Genomic DNA, 22,807 nt, shown 5'->3' on the forward strand with positions numbered 1-22,807 from the left:
GTTCAACGCTGGACTATTATCACAGAACATGAACTTTACGCTGAAGGCGTTATCAACAATCAGGGTAGGGGTGTAAGGTTGAAGCTGTTAAAGCTGCCTGAAAAGCGTGAAGGCATTGACTGCTCTAAAGGAGAGAAACAGGATGTCTCAACAGCTGGAAGCATCTGCCAGGAGATGCACAGAAAGCCCTTTGTGGTAAGTGGTAAATACTACTGTGTTGTTCCAGATAAATAAAGTGAGCAAAATCCTGCAGAGACCCAGAGTTTGAGTCGGGACATTGAGGAAAGAAATCAGTGAAGATGTCTGGGAGACAGCAGAGAGGCTCGAGGTGCATCAGAGAAGAATAACTAGACAGTTTAAACTGTAGAAGAGCTCTTCAGAAAGAGAGTTTTTTTTTTTCCCGCCTCTTATAGATGCAGCTTTTGTCACAGTAGAGGAGAGACTTTCACGCATGGAAACCTTCAACGAACCGTATGGATTTTTCTACGACGGGAGGGAAGCTGAATGAAAGCTGCCACAGATGAGAGCAGAGAATGAAGATATTGATGCAGAGAACCTGAAGTTTGAGGTAAAGGTTGCAGTTACATCCTTCCCCGAACACGTCTCATCACCATCCGAGATGCTTTATTATATATATAGATATATACACACACAGACATGAAACATATATTTATATCATTCAGTGTTTATACTTCCTGTTGATATCATTATCCTGGTAACGCTTAATTTTAAAGACCCTATAATTTCATTCCAATGTTTTTGAGTAATTTTCAGGTATTTAACGACTCATTTTTAGGATATTTGATACAAATTATAAGAAATGTTGTGTTACGTTGGTTTAGTTGGTGACAACTAAACTCATGATTGGCTGTTTGGATTCAATCTTAATGTTCTTTTTCAAAAATTTCTAAATAAATTAGACTTTTGACAATTCTTCAACCGACAGAAGATACTTAGATTTCAGTGTGTAGTTTTGCCTGCTAAACATAATATTTGCATATAAGGTTTTTTCAATAATCATTTAAAATGATCTATAACTGTTCATTCTGAGGACATTTCTATGGAAGGTCGTATATGTAATATGTTTGTTATATAGTTTTTAAGAAATAACCTCATGTGCTATTTTGATACACAAAACTACACTGAAAATTATTTTTATGTCAGTTAAAGAAAAAACAACTAAACCAACTTAACACTTTTTAAAGTTTTTACTAATAATTTGTACCGAATTGCACCACCTTCTCTGTAAAATGTCCTAAAAAATTAACTGTTAAATACCTGCAAATTACTCAGAAATATGTGTAAAATTAAAGGACCTTTAAAATAAATGGTACCATCATCTCTGACGTCCATCAACAATAAACCTCCATTAATCCACTTAGACACCAGAGAAAAAAGAAGCTGCTTTCATGGCGTCTCGCTCTCCGGATGGTTTTACTGGTTCAAACAGGCCGATATGTTGCTGTCAGTCTGTCAGATTAGCAAAAAACATTTTTGACTTCCTCCATTTTCACACAGAAGTCAAATTTCACGCTGAGCTAATTAAAAAACAAGTCGCTCTTCAGGTGAAAATAAACCCTCAGAGATTCACTTTAAAATACATCTGCAGATGGGATTTAAATTACAGGAGCAGCAAGTTCACTGAAAAAAACAGTTATATTGCACCTTATTTTAATTAACTCAGGTCTCTTACCGCACCTGTGTATTTATGCGCTAAACATTTTTGATGTCTTGTGTTTTATTTTAGTTTTTACATGTAAAAAACAGAAAAAACATACAAAAAAGGGAGAAATACTACAAAAAGACAGGAAATGCTCCCAGTAATGTTTTAAAGAAGAGCTTTTTTATTTTATTAATTGGATTTTTGCACAATTTATTGCAATTTTGCACCATTTAACCTGTTTACAGAATAAACATTAGGTGGTTGATGGCAACTTTTATCAGTCAGAGACTTTAAATTACAGATAGTTCTGTAAATGTTCTGTTAAATCCAACTAATACAATTAAAATCTCTCTCTGAATATGAAGAGTTCAACATAGTTAGGATTTTGTACGTGTTTTAACATTTGTTGCATTTTAATTCATGTTTGTGTTTCAACTTTTCTATGTGATTTATAATTTTGAGTGTATTTCCTTAAAAAGAACAACTTGACATCTCGTTTTAACTTGGAACTCGCTTCCCCTACAAATTAAAAGCATTGAGGCAGAATTTCACCTCGTGGGTTTAAGAGAACATCGTAGATTTTTTGGGGGGTCAAGTGGACAAATTACTGGATTTTCTTCTTCTTCTGTCATAATGAACACTGTAAAAAGGGACAATGATCACTTGATGGTGTAATACATGAAATTTACTAACTCAAAAAAGTGGATTTAGTGTCAAGTTACCCTTTAATGTTTTTACTTTTGCTTTTTTTTTGTATGTATTCTGTTCACAGACGCCTCCATACTTCAGGGTTAAGAATTAAGGGCATTTATGAAAGATGATAATACAGAAGAAGAAGAAACAACAAAGAGAAAATGAAATACGCTGTGAGAAAAGCTCTGAGGAGTTACACAACAAAAAATACTGTAGTTGCGTTCACGGTCTGAATCACAATTAATCAGATTCTCTTCAGAGTTCAGAGATAAAAACCTGGAAACTTTAAAAAAAAAGCTTCATATTCAGTCTGACCTTGCCTCGGGCGCTTCGTTCGGGCGCTTTACTTGAATTCCAAAAAAAATAAAAAATAAAAACTTTTTTTTTCTTTCCCACATTCAGAGAGAAGAAGCACCGAGTTGTCATGCTCGGTACGTCGATGTAATTACACACATAGAAATATCCCAGCACGAGGTTCTGATTGAGAGTGAGTGGATTCTTATGACGGGCTCATTACGCCGAGGGTGTTGGTCTGTGAAAGTGATTGGGCTTAATTGAGCAATTGCGAGTGATTAGTAGGAAAGAATAAAGGGAGGCTTGGCTCTGGTGAAATGACTTGGCTATTAGCGACAAGCCATAAAAGGAGGGCATATGTACGTAACACACACACACACACACACACACACACAAAATGTGTATATAATCTGTATACACCGGACACGTTATTATTCAGCAGATGTTCAGAAAGCTGCTCTCTGTGACTTCCTCCATTAACTTGTAATTGTTTCAGGGCTCAGAGAGGGATAAGTATTGGATGTAATTAAATCTGACCTTTCCCCAAAGCTGTTTAACCCTTCTGTGTGTGTGTGTGTGTGTATGTGTGTGTGTGTTTCTATGTAAATACTGTGCAAGATAACGCGTGTTTAATTAAATGATAATCAATGCAGAGTCTGTGAATTTTCTGCCTTGAGGCGGCGTTTGGATGTGTGTGTGTGTGTGTGTGTGTGTGTGTGTGTGTGTGTGTTCGTTCTGTAAATCGAAGACGTCCACATTTGCTGAATAATTTCTGAGTTGCACACAAACTGTGACGCTGCAAACACAAAGTATTGAGGGACATCACCTACCGACTCTGGAGAGTAAACTCAGTGTTTAATTAACCTTTAAATCTCTGTTAATCGTTATCTATGTAGAATAAACTGGAAAAGAGAAATATTTCATTCATTTATTTAGAGGAACAACACATATTAGCAATAAGCAAACATAAGACAACACGATGAAGCAGTAAAACGTTGTGGTTTGTAGTAAACTCTTAGTTGGTGTCATTGTGTTGTTGCACCAGTTACCTGGATATAAGGAAGCAACAGATACTTGGTTAAAATACTATTAATAGCAGGTAAAAAAGAAATTGGGAGAAGGTGGCGCCGCCGACTAAAGACCAGTGGGAAATGTAAATCATGCAAAGATATTCCAGTAAAACCTCAGAATAAAAATATGGGAATGTGCAAAATATTTCCTCTTTAAATCTTAACTTTTTAATTCCCTTTAAATGGTTTCGATTCTTTTAGTTTGCATTTTATTGTTTTTATGCTGTTTTTTTTCTCCTTTTTTTAATGCATTATGTGAAACACACTGAAAAGTCTCTGTGTATAAATGTGTTATACATATGTACTTATCTTATTTAGACTTCTAGAGGTGAGTTTCAGTCAGACTTGGAACAGAATTATTTTAAAATTTTCTTTCATGCAGCCACTCCGAGGTTACTTTCCCTGTGTTTAGTCTTTCGTCATGTACATACGTAGCTGATTAGAAACACGGTTACTTGTTTACATGGCAAGGAAAACATCTGTCTCTAATCCCCTACATACATTACTGATGCCAGGTTTCTTGCTTAAATGACATTTAGAGAAATCCTGGAGAACGTCGACTGTAACCTGGCTACTTAAATGCATGTAAACACACTGATATATAAAGAAAAATCTTGACCAAAAGTACTCATTTTCATAAAATATAAGTAGAAAAAGCGTAAAAGTTGGCAAAATGGTAAAATCTAAACTAAACACATAACTCATGCAGCAAAAGCTCACATGACACAATTGTAAAACATTAATACCACATTGTTGATAAGATACCAGTAAATATGTCCAAACATACCCAACGCCGCCTGTCTGGTATCAAGTTAGAACATTCACGTCCATCTGAAGACCTGCAGCACCTCTCTGCAGATTTTGCCACTACATTCGCCGTCGCTCACCATTTGTCTGCGTGTTCATTCGCGGCGCTCATCGACGCGTCTCCACTGTGTTCTTCTACAGGAAGACACACAAGTGAGGAAGAAGAGAGGACCTGCGAGGTGTGGGTGAAGATCATAGACTGTACAAAAATATGGTCGTAGTTATCGTGACGTCACTCGTTGGTTTCTGAAGAGCGGTTTTGAAGCTCAAAGGCAAAGAGGCGGGCCGAATGGCTGAAACAAGCCACCTAGCGGCTGGCGGACCTGTCACTCAAAGCAGCCATGTCCTTCATTATGCAGAACTTTACAGCTTAATAAAATTTAAACGGTTGAGTTATAAAAAGATTCACCTCCTGTTCAGTTGTCATGAAAGAGGAAATTAGCTACAGAGACCAAAACTGTTTTTTGTACCAGGCTGTAAACATGTTTATTTCTGCTGTAAAGTTGGACATTTTAACATGGGGGTCTATGGGGATTGACTCACTTTTGGAGCCTCAAGTGGTCGTTCAAGGAACTGCAGGTTTTGGATTCATTTTACAGCCCCGGGGGTTATCGCTTGGTAAAGATGCTCCAGAGATCTGAAGATCGCCTGAAAGGACCGTGTCATGAAGTAGAGACCCAAAGTCGTGACATTACTTCCTGTCTAGCCTCTGTTCCACTAGCTTCTCTAACTCAGTACAATCTGTCATTCAGTGTTTCTGAAAAAATGATGTGTGTTCCTTAAGTTTACTTTCCATATTCTCAGACATCTGGGCTCCACTACAGGACTCTTTTGCCATTTTTTGTTTTTTAAGTTAAACATTTTATTTTTTAGCATATAAAACAAAACAGCACTCATGAAGATGTACCAGCACAGCAGCACCAGTACCTACATCATCATATCTCAGTTTCATCCGTATCCATGAAACGCTTTCATCTAAAGTCATTTTTACAAAACTCTGCTGTTTAAAAATGTCCACACTTACATCATTATTTAAACTAGTCAGCACTCCTGTCCGAGGTTGTTTTTGTGATGTTAGTAGGTCACAGCTCATCTCTCTCCGTCTGCCTCTCTCTCTCGCCTCCTCAACCTGCCATTTCATTTCTCTGTCTGCTAATTCACAACGCTGTTCGACTGGTGACTCAACATCAAGTATCTGTAGCTGCAGGATGTTCTGAACAGTTTCTACTGGTGCAGAACAGCAAACAAGTCACACACAGATCTGTAGCAGATCTACAGTTCTAAGAGGACATATCGTGCTTATTGTGATTTTCTGTTATTTTTATACTGTTAATGTCAGATGTTAAACATGGAGGCAGGTGACATGAACTTTCTCAGGAAATGAAAGGAGGCCTTCTGAATGAAGATTTTAGTATTAGAGAGGTTTTTTTTTATAGTTGTTAGAATTATTTTTTTTACAGAAAAAAGAAATCAATAAGAGAAAATATCACACACACTGCTTTATTCTTGTAGAAACAAAATCTGAGAAAATATTTCAATGCTGATCATGATATATTTAACTCTCCACTAGGGATGTGCAGAGAGCCCAGTATTTGTATTTGTATCTGTATTTGTTGAGGCAGCAAAATTATTTGTATTTGTATTTGAATAAAAGTGGAAAGTTTTTAGTTTGTTTATTTTTATTACACTTTTAATTTTAGATTTTTTAATTTTAATTTAGATAAATTAAAGTGGTACAATAAGTGTTCATGAATAAACTACCTTATGCAGGAGGTCCCCACACCGGGTCTCGAACTGAGTCTCCCAGATCATAGACGACTGCGTTGACTACTGAACTAAAACTTTACTCATCGCCTCATTGCAGACAGACCTCTACCTATTTATACACCCATAACACAGAGACAGCACAGCGTGTAACGTGTAGGGAGGAACTTCAAAGTTGATTATTGCTTTACACTTTTCATTTATTGCCTATTTTTTACAACCTAACTTTGTGGAAAGGAGAAGAGGAACAACAGGTTATAGAGAGTCCCTTAGGAGCACTTTGCTTGTGTCAGTAGTTCAGCTTTATCTCTGGGGAACACTCCCAACTCCGGGAGTGATGTCCAAATTAGGAAATATGCGTCATGTAGCAGGTGGATGTGACTCCCCTCACTGAGACCTGCTGATAGACGTCACAGCGGAGCAGAGGAGAGACACTGAGATTGTGATGTAACCGACCTGTACACTGATATTTAACATGTTTTTTTTCTTCCTGAAAACAAATAATTTTTAAAATATTTGTATGAAACAAATATTTGTTAAAAACCCACTATTTGTGCTTTGCTGAATAACGTATTTGTATTTGGGCACACCCCTACTGTCCACTGGCGAGAATTACAGTGGTGAATATTATAGTAATTTTGAGCTCGTCATTTCAGAAACTCCAGGAGATATGGACGTCTTATGAAAAAAGATTTATTGACAAATACAAACCTGATCGACCAATGAGCCGGTGCCGGTGTAGACGCAGTAAAACGCCACAGCAAGTCTGAAGGAAAAGAGTTGAACCGCTCTGTTATTCAGGCAGCGCCCCGGCTACCTTATCCCTTGTCACAACATCGCTACGAGATTGTTTACTTTAGCGCTGTCTCTATGGCAACAATCATAAAGCCAGGTGGGAAGAAGACAGCTGTCTGTCCCTCACTGTCTGCTTGTTTAAGGAGCATTTCATACATGGAACATATATGCAAATTCCTTCACAGTGGAAAATAAGTAAGTTTACCTGAGTACCGTACTTATGTTTTTGAGCTTTGTATACTTCTATTCCACAACTTCAACATCTAAGAGAAATTGTTGCGAGAAATCTTCAGATGGACCAATAAATCTTCAGGTTACCCAGAACTTAGCATTAAACTCAAAACTTATAAGAGAAAGACTCAAAGAATCCACTTGAAGCTGGTAGAATTCAATGTGAATAGGTTTACTCTGCATAAAAAGCAATACAACACAAACTGAGGCCTTGATCCCGGCACAAAGAACCCGCTGCAAAATCATAAAACACCATTTTATATACTTTGCCATAACTCCACCTAATGTGGAGCTTATTTTCTAGACTCTCCTCTCTTGTAAACTCTCCTCTACCTCGTTTTTAACCATATTCAAAACTATTCTTTCATTTTTGCTGAGTTCATTAGTGACCTTGAGGCTTTGGTGATAATCCAAGTATGACTCATCTTCCAAACAATGGTGTCTCAAAGTTGCACCTTGCTTAGAAATAATACTGACTCAGCATCTTCCACTTTTTTCAAAATAAAAACGGACCTTTAATCACCTTACATAGAAAACCAAAATGTCACATTACTGATTAGCCTTCTTTTAACGTCCCTGGGAACTGTCTCTGATTGACTTAAATGTTATCTTTGTACTTTTTACTGCACTATAATTATCTTACATCTGTAGCTACTAGTTACTTTCTCAGATTAAAGGAGATATATTCTGCTTTTTGTGGTTTTCTGTTATTTATATTCTGCTCTGATGTCGGATGTTAAACGTGGTCAAAGTTCCAAAACTTCAGGTTAACATATGTAGAAATGCTGCCTGCAAGTCAAAAGTCAGGGCTTCAACCTGCTCAAAACACTTTGTGACAGTTTTTTCTGTCTTGCCGACGAGCTGACGCATGCCCATGAATGGCTGTCGGTTCTGTGGCCCTGGTTGCTAAGGTGGTTGCTAAGGTGGTTGCTAAGGTGTTTCCATGTGTTGTCCACTCTCATATTTGTAAGTTGACATTTGGAGTAAAGAAGGAGAAAAAGAAGTGAAATCCTGCTACTATAGTTTGTTTATGTAGCCTCTGGAGCCAGAGGAAGCTTCCTGAAGCTGACCAATCAGAACAGAGTGGGCTCATCAGGAGGCGGGGCCTTAAAGAGACAGGAAGCTAAAACGGCCTGTTTCAGACAGAGGCTGAACTGAGGGGCTGCATAAAGGACCAGTAGAAGATAAATAAGGAGTTTTTAACTGGAAATCATGCAAAGATATTCCAGTAGAGCCCCAGAATATAAATATAGGGCTGGAAATGTGCAGAATATGTCCCCTGTAATAATAATAACAGCTATACAGAAAACAGACTCCAGGGAAAAGATATGAACAAACCTACACTTCATCGTGAATCATCATTTAGTTTCATTCAATTAGAATCTATAAATAAATAAGCTGCCAATGAGATGTGTCAAACATTGTGTATCTGTGTAGTTATGCAGTGGTGTGAGGATCCATGTGTGTGTGTGTGTGTGTGTGTGTGTCTCTGGAGACGGTGCTGACAAAATGATCGGCTGATGAGCGTCCTCTCATCTCATGTTATTACAACATTAGAATAAGAATTGGATTCTCGGTGTGTTGGGGCTTTTATATTGCCTCTTTGATTGCGTTGCGCTCCTCCATCCCCATCACCATCACTGATAATGTCCCAGGGGGGCAAATCAACATGCAGCACGCCTGAATCTGCTCAGGTCACAAGAAAACGATTAAGGTTTGTCTTGTGCATGTATGTTCATGTGTGTAAGTGTGTACTTCAGCGTGAGATTAAGAAAGATAAAGCAAAAATAATGAGGAAAAAAGGCTACATGGAGAAGCTCCCAGTGGTGGAAGAACTACTCAGATCCATTAGTGCAGTAAAAGTACCAATACAGCAATGTAAAAATACTCTACTACAAGTAAAAGTCATGCATGGAAAATCCTACTACAGTAAAAGTACATAAGTATTATGAGCTTGATGTAGTTAAAGTATTGCAGTAAAAGTAGTGGTTTGGTCCCTCTGACTGATATATTATTATATATGACATCATTAGATTATTAATAGTGAAGCATCAGTGTTAGAGCAGCATGTTACTGTTGTAGCTGCTGGAGGTGGAGCTAGTTTACACTACTTTATATACAGTTAGCTAGTTTAGTCCAGTGGTTCCCAACCTAGGGGTCGGGCCCCTCCAAAGGGTCAGCAGATAAATCTGAGGGGTGGTGAGATGATTAATGGGAGAGGAAAGAAGAAAAAACAAAGTTCTGATACACAAATCTGTTTTCAGTTTTTGGACTTTTTCTCTAATCTTTGATTTTTGCTGAAATATTGGATCATTTGAACATTTATTGAAATGAAAGCATGTGAGAAGTTTAGAGGGAAAAATCACTATTTGGTGGAGCTGTTAACAACTCATAGACATGTGAAATGTGACCCCGACTACACACTGCTTTTTGTAAGACGTCAAAAGACAAAAAGGTTGGAAACCACTGGTTTCATCTTTAACAATGTGTTGTATTTTAAAAGCTTGTTATATTATCCATTGTGTCAAATCTTCATCTGAAAAGTAACTAAAGCTGTCAAATAAATGTAGTGGAGTAGAAAGTACAATATTTCCCTCTGAAATGTAGAAAGTAGCATCACATGGAAATACTCAAGTAAAGTACAAGTACCTCAAAAGTACAGTATTTGAGTAAATGTATTTAGTTACTTACCACCACTGGAAGCTCCTCTAAATAAAAAGAAGATACATTAAGGTTTAGTAAATGTATAATCTGCGTCTGTGTGTAAAATTTCACATCAGCCCACTTTACTGCAGCATGAACAAAACACCATCTGCTGTATCACATATGTGTGCGTGTAACATGTAATTTACACACATTACTGTATGAATACAAACCTGACTGCTTTGTATGTATAAGCATGTGTGTGTGTGTGTTCATGTGACATGCTTCAATACACACCAACCACATGTCTGCACCATAAAAAGCCAGCCTCTCTAAGTCTCCCTTATTGATCTGACAGGGCTTAAATATATAGCGAGACAATCGATGGCGCTCCACAGAGCGAGTGTGTCATCACGCTGAAAGCTGGTAGGTGGAACACTATTCTTCTTGCTGGTTTTCAGAGCTTGCATAAACATATCTCCAGAGCCTGAACGGGTTTCTGATGGCGGAGAGATTTAAATTGCAGCATTGAGCTCCACCTTTTCAAACATCATAATACTCCTGTCTTTTCCTATTCAGAGAAATAATGTTTAAGCTTTACAAAAGACATAATTTATGTGTGGCGCACAGTCTCTGTACATCATGAAGTGGGAAAGTTAAATGCATCATTTCTCGATTTACTGAGCATGTCGCAAATTACAGTCAGAGACACCGAAATTTTGTGTCACTGCAATTTTTCATTTTTGGTTCAGTGTTTACGAAGACTACAGATGTAAATGAGTCACAATTCATCCAATTTGCATAAAACGCTACTAAATAAAATCTGATGTCAGGCTGTTTTGATGCATGTTGAATGTCTGGAAAGAAAGGGAGTACAAATAAAATGTTTTTTCTGCTGCTGAACTAGAAATATTCATTGAAGAGAAGACACTTTCTTCTCCCTTGCAAAAAAGGGGACTTATCTGGTTAAATTAAACGTACTGGTTGGAAGTTAAGCTGGTATGATCCACAGAAGTTAGGCAGAAATTACTTGGAAATTAGGCTGCAACAACTCACTTCAATTTAGGGGTCCACTCAATAGAAATTAGACAGAAACTACTTGGAAATTAAGCTGCAACAACTCACTTATTTACCATGAAATTTGAGGTAAATTCTGGGGTAATTTTGGGGTAATTTCAACAAAATTTCAAATAACTTACTTGCTTATTATATCTACTTACCATGAAAGTTGAGACAAATTTTGAGGTAATTTCGGAGTAATTTCAAAGAAGTTACTTGCTAATTACCACCTAATTACCATGAAATTTGAGGTAAATTTCGGAGTAATTTCAAAGAAGTTACTTGCTAATTACCACCTAATTACCATGAAATTTGAGGTAAATTTGGGGGAAATTTCAAAGAAGTTACTAGCTAATTACCACCTAATTACCATGAAATTTGAGGTAAATTTCGGAGTAATTTCAAAGAAGTTACTTGCTAATTACCACCTAATTACCATGAAATTTGAGGTAAATTTCGGAGTAATTTCAAAGAAGTTACTTGCTAATTACCACCTAATTACCATGAAATTTGAGGTAAATTTGGGGGAAATTTCAAAGAAGTTACTAGCTAATTACCACCTAATTACCATGAAATTTGCGGACCAGTAAAATGAAGTGTTACCAAAATGTCCATACCGCAAGAAAATCTGCAGTAAACGACGCTATGAGAGCGCTGAGAGTGAACCAGAACAGTAAAGTTGCAGCCAGACAGATAAACAATGAGCTGAAACTCACTATAAAGCTCCGTAAAGCCGAGAGGAGCTGCAGAGTCTCTGATAATTCTCTGTAGGTTCATCACTACGAGCCACAACCAACACATTACACACTGAATAGATCAGACTGTCTATATTCTGAGGTTGTCAGCTCAACAAAATAATAATATTAATATTAATAAACTTTATGATGCATTTTTTAAGTTGTGTTTCTCTCGGTGATAAAAACAGATGTTCACCTGCTTTTCTCAGACGTCTCAGGTGATAAATCAGCTTCAGCAGATATTTTGGTGACACTTTTCTATAAGTCAAACTTTTATCATTTTTAATCTGAATACAAACATGTAAAAAAAATGGTTTAAAACACACAATCATGTAGTTATAAGCAGGTATAAGGACAATTTAAGTCTTCATTAATGTTCAGTAGTTATTCTACCTTCTCCTATGAAGACATATTTTATATTATTACAACTGTGTTTTACTGTATTGTGATTTATATCGTTTTATACAGCAGCAAACACTGACAGGGAGGAGTTATAGTTACACATATATCAGCTTACAACCATTTCTTCCGTTGAATTAAATGTTTATATGCAGCTTTTAAATACTAAATATTGGGAAATTTGTAGTTATTTCCATTCTACATTCCATATTTTTGTGCGTCTGCACAGGAAAACCTTACACACTGTATTACACAAGGCCAAACATGCTATTTTTTTCCATTTTACTTGCACAAACCTCTATGTGGTCCCTTAGCAAATAACACAATTTGACTATTTAGAGACTAAAAAGGACCACAAACACTTGCCTCTTATGTTCAGAAACACAAAAGTAAAAGAATTCAGTTGACTAAATCATCATAACTCTCTTGTAAACAGCCTGCTGACTCTATTATTATTTAGTATATTTACTGTCTGCTTCTTCTGGGACTTATAAGAATTCAAAGGCTTCAGCACTCCAGGACACATTTTAAAGACTCTTTCCTTCTCTCTAATCAGACCATTGATCTCTCGGTTCTCCGCTCTTCTCCCTCGTGTCAATGATGGTAATGGGTATTGAAAAAGACATTGATGGGATCCAAATGAAAGTAGATGTCTTAGTGAAGTGGAATTTCTAAGTTCCGTCTCAGCCAGGCCCTGCGATGTGTGACTTGGCCCGCAGGAATTCCTCCATTTTGCTTTATTTTCCTCCACTTTTCTTCTTGCAGCTCAACTCCTCCCGCTCCCTCCCTGAGGCCGCCCCCCCCCCCACCGCCACCGCCACCGCCAGCGGCGTCTGAAAGCCACACACTCGATCCTGCCGCACTTGAAGACCAGAGTCCACGGACTGTGAAAGCGTTTATAGTGCTTCAGCCTCAGTGTGGATGTAAAGTGTGTGTGTGTGTGTGTGGCTGTCTGTGCTGATCTGTGTCTACACTCACATTAGCAGTTACTGTGTTTGTGTAAAAGTCCTGAAAATGGGAGAAGTCAGTGTTGAGGAGTCATGACACACATCGTTTTCCTCACATCATGTCTGTGATGACGTTTTAATCAAAAAAGCATCCAAATCAAGACTAATACAGATATATATTAAAGCGTTCTCAGTCTCTGTGCTGCACATCAACACCAGCTATACTGGAACTGGAATAATAATATGAAAATATAAAATGTATAAAAACAACAGTTCAACATATTAGTTGTTATTACTGAACTCTGACATTTGTGTTCTTAGTCTCTAAAAGGTGACATAACATGATTTTTGTAATTTTCTGTTATTTTTACACTGTTCTGATGTTAAACAAAACTCAAGGTGAATCTGTGTAAAAATGCTGCCTGCAAGTCAAAAGTCAGGGCTTCATCCTGCTGTGAACACTTTGTGTTGATGTCATATTGTTTGTGTATGTCAAGGAGTTTTTAACTGAAACAGTAAATACTTTAATTATCACTTCATTTCTTTCCAGACATGCACATTAAAACAACCCGACATCAGATTTTATGTAGCTGCACTTCAAGTCGGCTAAATTCATAAACGCTTCTTCTTCTCTCTGTTTTGTTCGTTTTGTTTATGAAAACACCGGCTCGGCGTTGTGTGTTCGGAGAAAACAGCGCTTTGTAGAAACGCTGTCATGTCGCTGACAGAACAGATGGTGGCGGCAGCGCAGCGTTTCATTGGAAGAACAACAATAACAACAATGGCCGACGGCTTCGTGCAAGTGTTGTTCTCTTTATTGTCTACTCTGACAGCTTGTTTAGAGCTAAACATATCTATCTACCACCTCTCTCTGCTCAAACTGTTGAAATCTTCTACAATAAACTAAATGTCAGGAAGCCGCTGCAGTATACCGTTTCTTCTTCGCTGGTTTTCTGTTGCTGACTGCACATGCCCAGTAGGGGTGTGCCCGAATACAAATACATTATTCGGCAAAGCACAAATAGTGGGGTTTTTTTTTTTATGAATATTTGTTTCATACAAATATTTCAAAAATTATTTGTTTTCAGGAAGAAAAATAAACCACATTAAATACCAGCGTGCAGGTCGGTTACATCACTATCTCAGTGTCTCTCCTCTGCTCCGCTGTGACGTCTATCAGCAGGTCTCAGTGAGGGGAGTCACATCCACCTGCTACATGACGCACATTCCCTAATTTGCACATCACTCCCAGAGTTAGTTACTGACACACACTTCATGAACACTTATTGTAACACTTTAATTTTCTCAAATTAAAAGCGTAATAAAAACAAAAACAGGATTTTTAAACCTCTTTCCACTTTTATTTGAATACAAATACAAATAATTACCTGTTTTGGTGTTTTAATGTGAACAGTTAGTTCTTGCTTGAAAACTAAACTGCATTTTAGAATTCAGCTGCTTAATATAGATGTCGTCTTCATATATATCATGCTAAATTTTAAAAACTGCGGAAACAAAAGTTTGCCGGCCGAGATGCCAGAATTTGAAGCTGAGGAGAGCTGACATGTGGTGAAAGTGAATGTGAGGGTTCAGTATGTGTCCCTCGGAGACGACAGAGACAGGTAGAGCGTCACTGACAGTCCACTGTGTTTACTGACGGACAGGAAAGCTCTCCACCACCAGACGACGAGAGAAGCAGGTTTGGTTTGGTGCAGATCATTCACACCACAGTCACGTCTGCAGGAGGAAGGCCAGCTGGCTTCCTGCAGGTCTCTCTCTCTCTCTCTCTCTCTCTCTCTCTCTCTCTCTCTCTCTCTCTCTCTGAATGTTATTCACTTTCTTCCAGCTTTCTGCTGTCGTTCTCTTTCACGCATCACATTTGTTCTGTGGTTTCTGTCCAACTCTGTCAATGTTTCTGTCTCATCAGCAGTCTGCTTCGCTCAAACGTATTCAGCTCTCTCATTTGTCTCTGTCTTTGTTTCGGTCTCATTCACACGTTTCTCTGCTTCTTTTCTTTCCCCTCTTTCCATCTTCCAACAGCCTGGTTCTGAAATTCTTTATATAAATGGCTAATTTATCTTCATACAAACAGAATAAATATTTGGTGATCACTGTTTACCTGCTACAAATATATATATATATATATATATATATATATATTTTGCAAACTCATTCATCCTCATCAAAATCTATATCTGAAGAGTATTATTTTGTCAATCACAGACTTGAGTGAGCCATTATTCTGTCATTTTTTGTATTTGTAAACTAAAATCACTTTTCAGACAAAAATACACTGCAGGAATAAAAGAACAATTTATAAATCAGCCACCAGATTAGTCTTTATGAGAAACATAAATGGTCAAAGTTAAGTCAATTAAGTCAAATCAACTTTCAGCTGTATCCACTCAGCATCATCACTGCTTTCCAGGCAGTTCTGGATACTGTGGTGTATTTTCATTAAAAGTCATTGGTGTGCTTAAAGACAATATTAAGCTATGCAGATTGATTTTATAAGTTTATAAGCAATAAGGGCTAGTGTGATACAATTTGTATTGGTGTAGTTATAATCTCATGAACCATATTTAATCACACTGTACGTATAGAGGCACGGTAGAAGAATCATAATCATACACTGGAGAAATTTGAGTGTGTTTGTATTACATGTCACTTTGCTTGGGTCTGCTAAAGTCCTCACCTTTCAAAAAATACTCTCTGGAGGAGATCAAGAAATAAGGGTGTAAAATGACTAGAATAACTTATAAAAAAATAAGAGGCCAGAAGACAACTTGGCAATAATGGTGTAAAATGATTCCCAATACTTATATAAAAATTGGATATAATCAGGTAGAATTGAATATGCCAGTACATATCCTCAAACACCTCAAAACCTGTTTTGAAGAGTTTTGACCAACAACGAGTGACGGAGATAAAAGTAACATAATAATTGGTCAAAAATTAGGGAGGGTGGATGATAAGGTGTGACCTAAGCCGACCCAAGGACATAAAAACAATGCCCCAAAGAAAAAACCTTTGGAGCGATTTGGTTCGTTGTAAAGTGCTGATTGCTCCCCTTTTTTGCCGGCATTAAAGAACACTTTGCTGCTTGGACCTCTGACTCCCTTTTTATTTTCAAAGGAGAGTTTTTTTGCTCTGGTACATTTTTCTGCAACAATTTGATACAACAATACATCTGTTCAAATCAAACAATAAAACAACAACATATCAGGTATGAAATTCATCTGCAGATGCTTCCGTTCAAGATGAGACCAAAAGTTTTCTACAGATGTCAGTTTTTGAGCCACGACAAAGGCCAAAACGTGGCCTGTAACAGACCAGGTGAGGCTTGTTTGTAGCCTTTTGCTGTGTCGTAAAATGCCGAGGACTGCTGATGAAAGTTTAAGGCTCATAAGGAATCAATATTTATTAGAATTTGCTCTCAAGGTACTGAAATTTGGCGCTGATTGATCAAACATGGCAACGAGGAGTGATCATCTGATCCTACCGGCTGGTTAACAGGAGTGACGAGTCAGCGGTCCATGCTGGTACAGAACAGAGCAGCCAATTGTCTTATTTATGAAATATAACATATTATGAATATTGTGAATCACCGTAAGCACCAGAGGTCCTTGAGAATACAGTCATAAATATGCACAAAAGATATTAAGCTGATGGGTCCAGTAGTGTGCATGCACACACACGCACACACACACACACACACATGGACACACACTCAACCAAACGCATGATCCCCTCCAGGTTTACGCCTGCTGGAGGTAATTATTGGTATTAAATGTGTATTATTTTAAAGCTCATTTGACCCGAGCAGAGAGCAGCTGAATTGCTAAAATGTGAGTTTTTCTGCCTTTTTTCTGCTAATTTAATCTTCTCTTTGATGCAGAGACTTGATGTCTGGAGGCTGTTTTTGGATATTTTGTGTGAAACAAATGCAACATATCAAACAGTTGAAAGAATGTGCTAATGTCTTTTTTGAGCCTGTTAACCGTTATTTTCAACAGGAAATGAAGATAAATGGAAATTGTTTTTTTTTGCTCAGACAGGAAAACAAAACCAAAACAAAAACTATGGATTGTGTTTGTTGTGAGGCTCGGTTCAGGTCAATAGACGTCGTTTCATGCCCGGCAGGGGGGCTTAATAAAAAACACACAATTAACAGAAGAGCTTTGACTTGTAGATGAAAAATCGCTACAATTCTGGAAGTGGGTTGCAACAGTGAAATGACCGTATCCATTTCAAAGCTACGTCTACTCATTTATTTACATGCTTATTAAATAAATTCCAGTTTGCTTTGTTAACTGGTAAATTGGCTTCTCTAAACACACCACTGTGTGTTAATGCCCTGCTGATTGAAACAGGAATAATGATACTGGAAGCCTTTTACATGCAGTTTTCCAAACAAGTTCTTAAGTAGATCATTTGTTTGCTTTTCTCTTTAAGCTGAGAGGAGGTCTGCTGTAGAGGCCTCTGGCCTCTTTTTGGATTTTGTGCAGTCTTCTGTGTGTGCAAATAAAAGAAAATAAATTAATAAATAACATATATTAGCTGGTGTCAGACTAGTGATTTAGTGACTCAGGTTGCACCATTAAAACTTAAGACATGTCTAAACCAGTAAACACTTCAGTCATGTGTAAATGGGTTGTTAGGACACATCTGTAGCGCCGCATGTACAGCATGTAAACAGGAAGTGTAGCATCATGAGCTGTAACATAACTTCCAAAAATAATAGTTTAAGAAGCCAAAAGATAAAATAAACTTCCGTAGCTTTGTGAATGTATTTGGTTTTATTTATATTTGGATATCTGCAGAAATATGTGTGTGTTATCAGTAATTAGTAGTGAGAGGGAAATATCCTGTTATGCTAAGCTAACAGTTGTTATTGTCAGTAAGTTTAGTGATTCAACATGATTTTTTTTTGTCTGTGAAATGTGAAGTGTCGGGTCAGTTAGTCTTAGTGACGACTCATCTCTGTAAATCTGCACTCGCTCAACTTTAACATTATAACGAGGTGAAGTTTGAACTTATGAACAGCTGCTGCTGCTGCTGCGGTTGAATAATGTCTCCATGTCTCTAAATGAGTTGGAGATGTTTGTAACAACTCACATCAAATTGACGGCTTTTCTTATTTTTTACAAATAAAAGTATTTATGACATGTGGTGACTCTGCTAAAAGCCTGTAAATAAAAGGGATTGAAAACCAAGCCTGAGGGTTCAAAGGTTAATTAAACCCAGTTTAAACCTCACAATGATTCCCGGTCCATTATTAAACAGCGTTGCAGTGTCTCCTAATGCACCTCCATCATTAACAAACCCAACAACCCTACACCCCCCCCCCAACCATCCGCCCATCTCAGAGCTCATTTCTCACTGTGTCCACAATCATCTCCACTGGTTATTTGTTGTGTTTGTTTTATTTATCCAGCTGCCTCGTGTGTGCCATTGTTTACCCTGCCGGCGATGTCCTTGGACATCCATATGTCTCGGAAACGGATAATACCTGCCAAAATCTAATTTAGCCCCCCCCCACCCCCCACACCCCCTCACTCTGTGTTGTCAGAGCTTGTAGGCAGATCCTTTTAGGTCCACAGATAATAAATATCTGATTTGTGCCGCTGTGGAAAAGATGGATTATGGAGGCCGACATGAAAAAAAAAGGGGGGAAAGTCCTGGGAAAAAAGCAAACAGTGAGGAGGAGGAAGAGGAGGAAGATGTTACATAAAATGAGCAGTAAGGCGGCAACTGAGAGGCGGAGGTCTCACAGGAGGCACAGCGGGAACAGACGGTGTGTTTGTGTGATACTCCAACAAGTGTTTACAGGAGTGAGCTGGATGTTTATGAGTGTGTAGGTGACTGTGAGGCGTTTGGTTTTCACCGTTTGAAAACGTGGAGGTCGTCTTATATTTGAGGACGAAACATTTACACGTTCACATCAGATCTTCTTTTTGAACTTCTACAGAGAGTGTTGCATTCTGGTTTGTTTGTAGCATTAATGTTGCTAGGCTAGTGAGTAGGGGTGTGCCCGAATACAAATACATTATTCGGCAAAGCATAAATAGTGGGGGGTTTTTTTCGAATATTTGTTTCATACAAATATTTCAAAAATTATTTGTTTTCAGGAAGAAAAATAAAACATGTCAAATACCAGAGTGCAGGTTGGTTACATCACTATCTCAGTGTCTCTCCTCTGCTCCGCTGTGACGTCTATCAGCAGGTCTCAGTGAGGGGAGTCACATCCACCTGCTACATGACGCACATTTCCTAATTTGGACATCAGTCCTGGAGTTGGAGTGATAAAAACAGGATTTTTAAGCCTCTTTCCACTTTTATTCGAATACAAATACAAATAATTTTGCTGCCTCAACAAATACAGATACAAATACAAATACTGGGCTCTCTGCACATCCCTACTAGCTAGTTTCTGCCCGTGTGTTTACGGTGTAAAAGTGTTTGGTCAGCTCAGTTTAACCTGCAGGAGTTTCTTATTATTTGTGTAATAAAATTCATGACGAGTGAAAACGAGACCGAAGCGTCTTCTGACGTCTTTACAGCAGAAACGATCCGCGGCCTGAATCTGTCAAGCTGTCAGTTACTACTGTCACAGATGATGAGCGTGACAGGACAGTGTATGTGTGAGTGTGTGACTATACTGTGATCTATCTTCAGAAAGTGTTTTCCCAAAAACAGGTGTTGGAAAAAGAGGGTCTGTCTTATAATCAGGGTTTTATTTGGACCAATACAGTAATACATTTTTATATCGTGGTCAGTTGGTTGGAAGGTGTTGATTAGTAACCAGACAGTTAACCGGACGGCTGTGACGTTGGTGTTTGCAGTTCTGAAGCGTCATTTGATGCTCTGCGGGCATCAGAATTGAAATGCCAACACAGATTTGTTCTTTTGATCTTTGTATTTACTGCTGCATTAGTCGGATGCAGTGAATGAATGAATGAATGAAAAGGAGAAATGCAGAAGAAGAGGAGGAAAAATAAACCGCATCTGTTTCCACAGTAAATCATCTGATGACTGTTTGACAGTTTATTTATTTGTGCTGTAAAACGTGACTGCTGTGAAATAATCAGAATATCATGTTTTATTTCTCTCTTTCACCGGCTTTGTTCTCACTACCACTCGCTCTCTTTGCTCGACCACCGCCATGCTGTCCCTCCCTCTCTCTCTCTCTCTCTCCAGCTTTGGCCGCTGGGTCCTCATTTGATGCTCCAAAATCGAAACAAGGTCAGAGTTTGGGGCGTCCAGGCAGTTTGACGCACCTCATAATATTTTTGGTGCATGTTTGGCCATTTAAAACAACAGATGTACTTCAAAATGTGCACGTCAGACGCTTTCAGTGCATTTGGGCCGTAAATGACTGCACTGGTATTAAACTGCAGCCAGTAATGACAGCAGCAGTGAGCCTCAGCTAAAGAGTTTGGAGCTAAAGTTATTTGTGTAACCACCACCAGCGACGGATAACAGGATGAATTGCTTCTCAGTGAGAGCAACCATGCAAATTTAATTATAAATGAGTCTGATATTTTGGGTGAGTCTGCTCCGTCCTCTGCATGGCGTCCTACCCCACCAGGAGCGCTTTGACTGCGGTCGAGCTATCCGCCCTTTAAATTCAGTAATACAGTAATTACAGCAGCCTAGTCAAAGCCGAATGAGCGCCTTTAGGCTACCATAATTACTGCAGTAGCAGCGCAACTAAACTGCAAATTTTTGTGATTCTACTACGGTTAAGTAGGCTACGTAGTTAAATGGTTTCTTTATTTGTCTGTTTTAATTGTGTTTATTGTTGGTATATACGATCGGGAGTCTGCATAGTAGGGATGTGCAGAGAGCCCAGTATTTGTATTTGTATCTGTATTTGTTGAGGCAGCACAAGTATTTGTATTTGTATTTGTATTCCAATAAAAGTGGAAAGAGGCTTAAAAATCCTGTTTTTGTTTTTATTACGCTTTTAATTTTAGAAAATTAAAGTGTTACAATAAGTGTTCATGAAGCGTGTGTCAGTAGTTCAGCTTTATCTCTGGGGAACACCCCCAACTCTGGGAGTGATGTCCAAATTAGGAAATGTGCGTCATGTAGCAGGTGGATGTGACTCCCCTCACTGAGACCTGCTGATAGACGTCACAGCGGAGCAGAGGAGAGACACTGAGATAGTGATGTAACCGACCTGCGCTCTGGTATTTGACATGGTTTATTTTTCTTCCTGAAAACAAATAATTTTTGAAATATTAGTATGAAACAAGTATTCGTTAAAAAAAAAAAACCCACTATTTATGCTTTGCCGAATAATGTATTTGTATTCAGGCACAGCCCTACTGTACACTGACATTTCCTCTGCACAACACAACTGATGGTCTCAAATGTGTTAAGAAGGCAAGAAATTCCACCAATTATCTTTTGACAAGACACACCTGTTCACTGAAAACCAGTCCAGGTGACGACCTCATATTGACAATAGTGTGCAAAGCTGTCATCGAGGCAAACAGTGGCTACTCTCAGGAATCTAAAATATATGAAAGATACTCAGTAGTTCAGTGTTCAGTAGTGTTGTACAATGTAGAAAATAGTAAAAATAAAGAAAAAGCCTTAAATGAGTGTGTGTGTGTACGTGCTTTAAAGCACAGAGAAACTTTTCTCCCTCAGCAGATGAATGTGAAAACAAACTCTGCACATACGTCATTCTGCACAAAGAAGCTCAAAAATCACAGTGAAGGAACAAGAAGAAAAAAAAACACGTTTGACTGGAGGGCTGAAGGACTTTATTTATGTAAGTATTGTACCGGATTCTGTGGAGGCAAACCTGCTCTGTGCCGGGTGGTTCGCTGTGTCATCCATTACAAACACGTATCATACAACTTATTCCGCTTATACAGCCGCCAACCAACAAAATGCTGTAAAACTACACTAACAATCAATCATTAACTCACACATATAACTAATTTTGATCTCGCTTTTCTGTTTTCAACATAAAATACACCACAGTTTTAATGGCGTGAGCTGAGATTGGTTATTCACACCTCGTTGTTCCACATGACTCCCCTCAAGTTAAATATGCACGATGTCTCAGAAAGTCAGACGCAGAAACAGCGTAGAGCATCTGGTTAAATCTCAAAATAAAACAACCTATGCAGTAGGGGTGTACCCAAATACAAATACATTATTCAGCAAAGCACAAATAGTGTATTATTCTAATACAAATACAAATAATTTTGCTGCCTCAACAAATACAGATACAAATACAAATACTGCACATCCCTACTATAGAGCAAATAGCCCCATTTGCTTGTTTACCACATGATTCCATATGTGTTATTTTATAGTTTTGATGTCTTCAGTATTGTTCTACAATGTAGAAAATAGTAAAAATAAAGAAAAACCATTGAATGAGAAGGTGTGTCCAAACTTTTGACTGGTGCTGTAGTAGCTACCAGTATGACATCACAACTAGTTTGGAGCCAAGTGTGATGTGGAAAAAAAAAAAAAACATTTGCATATTCATAAATTCTGGATTTTACTCTGGAAATTCTTTTTAAGGAAAATAACATATCAGACTCAAATTGTTAGTCGAAGCAGAGTATTTCATATGTCTCCAAGCATGTCTGGAGGGAATCTTAAATCAATTAATTAAGATCAATTTGAGCCGTGCATATGTTTCTTTGAAGATGTGTTTATGAACATGTGCAAGTG

The sequence above is a fragment of the Thunnus maccoyii genome, chromosome 3, assembly GCF_910596095.1.
Source record: "Thunnus maccoyii chromosome 3, fThuMac1.1, whole genome shotgun sequence".
In the NCBI taxonomy this organism is placed as follows: domain Eukaryota; kingdom Metazoa; phylum Chordata; class Actinopteri; order Scombriformes; family Scombridae; genus Thunnus; species Thunnus maccoyii.